The sequence below is a fragment of the Belonocnema kinseyi genome, chromosome 1 (assembly GCF_010883055.1).
Source record: "Belonocnema kinseyi isolate 2016_QV_RU_SX_M_011 chromosome 1, B_treatae_v1, whole genome shotgun sequence".
NCBI classification, from domain to species: Eukaryota; Metazoa; Arthropoda; class Insecta; order Hymenoptera; family Cynipidae; genus Belonocnema; species Belonocnema kinseyi.
The window spans coordinates 95,953,892-95,958,438 of record NC_046657.1 but is presented as its reverse complement, the minus strand read 5'-3'; positions in this window follow the sequence as shown (position 1 = coordinate 95,958,438).

Here is a 4,547-nt window from a genome sequence, read left to right as displayed (position 1 = left end):
ATACAGTCAAAATGCGAAATATTACCATCGATAATCTTATATGTAAAGTAGGCTTGTTCCAAACTAGGATAGATACTACAAAATAATCATACTTGTAACATAATCTTTCTGTAACTTGATATGAAAATAAATGTGCTTTTGAAATCTAATCTATCTTCTCACAGCCCGAGATTGAAGACCTTATCCACACTCGCATTAAACTCTGCCGAACGCATGAAAAAACTAAAAGTTGTATCTTCAAAAACGTCATTTGCCACCTTCGGAAAACTATAGCAATTAAAGTTCAAGAGCACAGATGAAAAAATTGGAATAAAGAAGTCGGTAAATTTCAAGTCAAGGATAGCTTTATATATCGTATGACTAAAGCCCTAACAAAGCCGCGAACTAATATTCCCTCTCTCAAGAATCCAGACCAAACGTTTGCGCTCTCTCCTATCGATAAAGCCTCAAAAAGCTTCCTAGCCCTTGCCTCAAACTCCTTGCTCTTATCTTCAATGCCTGTATTAAACTAAGCTACTTCCCTGAATCTTGGAAAATAGCTCACATTTTAGTTTTACAGAAAAAAGGCAAGGATCCTTATCATCCAAACAGCTACAGGCCTATTAGTCTTTTCAATACAATGAGCAAAATTTTTGAAAAAATAATACTCACTCACGTAAACTTTCACCTCGAAAAAAACAGCATCCTTAAACCGCAACAATATGGTTTCAGAAAAGGTCACTCTACGCAGCACATGATGCTCAACATAACCGAAGCCATTAGCTTAAATTTCAATCGAAAAAAACATACTGGAGCTGTTTTCCTCGATGTAGAAAAAGCTTTTGACAGTGTCTGGCATGTAGGACTGCAAAAAAACTAATAAATTACAATTTCCCAAAAGGGCTCATCCTCTTTATAAACTTTTATCTTTCTAACAGAAAATTCTCCGTCAAAATAGGCCAGACACTCTCAAAAGAGAAACTCATCCGAGCTGGTGTGCCCCAAGGCAGCATTCTAGGACCGGTTTTCTTTATTATCTACGTAAACGACATCCCTGAGGTCCCCGAAGTTTCAATTGGATTATATGCAGATGACACCGCGTTATTCACTTCTTCCTGGTCCGTTCCAAAAATTTTAAAACTACTTAACAAAGCTCTTGAAGTCATCGAGGCTTGGGCTAAACTATGAAGAATAAAAATAAACGTAGCAAAGTCAGAGTCAATTCATTTTTCAGTCAAAAGACCAATTAAAATTGATCCACCCAAAATGTTTAACCAGCCAATAGAATGGGAAAATTCCGTAAAATACCTAGGGAGTAAATTTCACAAACGTCTTAATTGGAAGCAGCATATCCATGACACTAAAGGGAAAGCTCTCGGGGTTCTCTCGCGCTTAAATTCTATTATTAATAGACACTCGAGTCTAAAAACCGAATATGGACTCTATCTACAAAATTTTTATCCGACCAATCATAACTTATGCATGTACAATATGGGGAGGTGCGTCAAAAACTAATATCAATCACATTCAAATAATACAAAATATATTTCTCAGACGTATCACAAAAACCCCCAGATATACTAAGAACTCTGTCCTTCACAAAGAGTTTCAACTACCATACATCTCAGAGTATATCAAAGAAACCGCCATTAAATTATACGAGTCTGCATCATCATCACCTTTTGAACATATTTCCTCTCTAGGGAAATATAATTTTGATCCAATTCGCAAACACGCAATGCAAAAAGACTTTCTTAAGAAATAAGTCATCCAGCTCGAAGTGGCCCTGCCATCCACGATCTACTAGAAACTTTCTTTTTTTTCATCCCTATACCCCCACTTCCTTCTCTTCTTCTTTTCCCATCTTTCCTTCTATAAAATAAATTAACAGATTTTTGTGGTTTTCTCCCGCTTGCGGGCTTATTTTCCACACTGAATTAACGTCACTTTTAATTCCAGTCATGTCAAATTTCGCTCAGATTGTGTAACAATGCAATGCCCAAACGGGTAACGCACAACAACTTCTTCCAGTCTGATCATTCTTCGGGGAGATCATTAATCGTGAGTGCGCGAATGGCGCGGCTTCGCCGCGCCAGCCGTCCACTCCCGTGCATTGGATCTCACAAGAGGGGGCGATGGTTGAGGCCCCCTCACCCCCCTTTTCTTTCTTCTCACAACGTGATTTTCGTGCGATGCGTGTATTATATGTATATGTTGGCGTACTATGTATATAAGTAAAGGTTAAGTTAGTTACATCAGCGAATGTATATTCTATATTGTTATGTGTACAAATACTAATAATTATAATAATAATGTGCATATTTATGTGTTATAATTGTGCAGTGTGAGTTGGTGGAGTTTCACGACGGTTTACGAACTTGTCGTTTTCATATTTTCGACCGTCACATTTTTTGTCGAATGACTCCTAATTTTTAGTATAGTCTTTAGCAAACTTCAGAATCCTCTCTCTTAAAATGTGAAAAAATTATTCCAATCTTTCTAATAATTGACATTATGGTCTTGCTTCAATTTAATATAGAGAATTTTGAATATCACATTTTCTTTTACAAGTTTTGTAGAACTTATATTAATTTTCCAAAGTACATTTTTCATAGATTATTAATGAATACTATACTACTGCAAGTATTTACGTAGATAAAAAAACATTTCCTATTACACTTTTGTATTTCTAAACTGTAAATCCTTTAAATAATAATTACGTGACTTAATCACGAGATTTACGGGCAATCCCTAATATCTTAGGAAACCCTTGTTTGTAGCCGAATGTCGCCTACTTCGACTATTTGTGACATAAATCTGTTCAATAGTGTAATTTTCTCAATATTGTATTGTTAAATTATATTATAAAATAATGTCTCATAGGCTAAAATAATTTAGGAATATATAATTTGATATTAAAACAGACTTCAATACAAAAGTAAATAATATTTTTAATCTTATTCGCGGTCAAGCGATTTCATCTTGAGCCAGTCACGTCCACAAGACGACTAATTGTCATCGTCATCGGCGATTTCGAACTCTCACATTGTGTGTCCTATCGCCTCTAGGAAATGCTTATATAAACTATAAACTTTTAAGAAGGCGATACCATGGGTGTTTGGTGCTCTAGCGGCTGCCGACAGAATATGCGTAGGCAGATAACGGAGTGAGAATATTCCTCTTCAATATTTTCAGAATTATTAGGAAAGATCTTAAGTCAGTTTTTTTTAAACTATTGTGTGACTATTTTTTAACAAAATCGCATCAATTTCTATTTACGAAATCAACAATTTGACAACAATTAGTAATTATTTGAACAATTTTTATAAGCAAATGAATCATTTGGGCACTGTTCAATAAACAGACTAATTTTTCTACAGAATGAACTAAAAATGCCTTTTCGTTGACTCTTTTTTCGGGTACTTCATCCCGAAAAGGTCGTTAAGAAAGGTTTGTCAACTTTCATTTTGATGACCTACGTTACCGACAGTTTCGATCAGCTGGCGTATTTGAATTCTGTAAGTTGGCAACACTTCTTTCACTCCCCTTGCGGGGCAAGAGCTTCGCTCCCCCTAACAGTTCTACGCGCGTGTAGCCAAAGATATTTTACCTAGATGCGGCAAGGGTCAGGAGTGGGGACGGCCGATACATATATATCTAACTACATTTTCGACCACATTGAGGTGTTGCCCTCTTCAACTTTTCGTCGTTTCTATGGCAACCGCGTCCTTCGACCACATTAATGGGCGGGGTGAGGCCGGGGCGCACACTGAAAGTTGTTGAATTCCAAAACGAACGTGATTTTCTGTTTCTCACGTTCGCCTTCGACATCACTATAGCAATATTTGCTATAGCTGAGTTGGTCGGCTGGCTCTGTACGCGAAAAAAGTTGTGAACGCTGAATTACCTATAGGCAATATAATTGTATTAAAATTAAAGAGAGCCTAGAATTATTCTATTTATTATTATTTTTAAATTGATTAATTTCTCTTACGGTTGGTTTGAAAAGAGACATTTTCGGGATAATAAATAAATAGATGTAAAAAAATTCTTTTCGTACTTTAGAATTGTAGTGACATTTCAAAAATTCTTTTTTTAATAAACATAACATTTAAATGAAATTAAGATAAATTTTAAAATTAAATAAAATTTAGTTAGATTCCAAATTTAAATAAAATTTGTTTCAATTGTAGCTAAATTCAACATTTAAATAAAATTTAGATAAATTTAAAAATTAAATAAAGTTTAGTTAAATTAAATTAATTTCTCGTCTGCTGTATTTTAAAAGAGAAATTTTCGACATACTACGTAAACAAGTTTAAAAAGAATTCTATTCGTACTTTAACATTTATTGCAATGCAATTTTTAAAACTATTTTGTAAAAATAAATTCAAAGATTAAATACAATTTAGTTAAATTCAGCATTTAAGTAATTTTTAGTTTAATTAAAGTAAAGTTCAGTCAACAATTGTAGATGTTTCATGGCGTTAAATGGTTTTAAATTAAAGTGCAATCTAGTTAAATTAAAATAAAACTGTAGTTAAATTTTAAATTTGAATACATTTTTG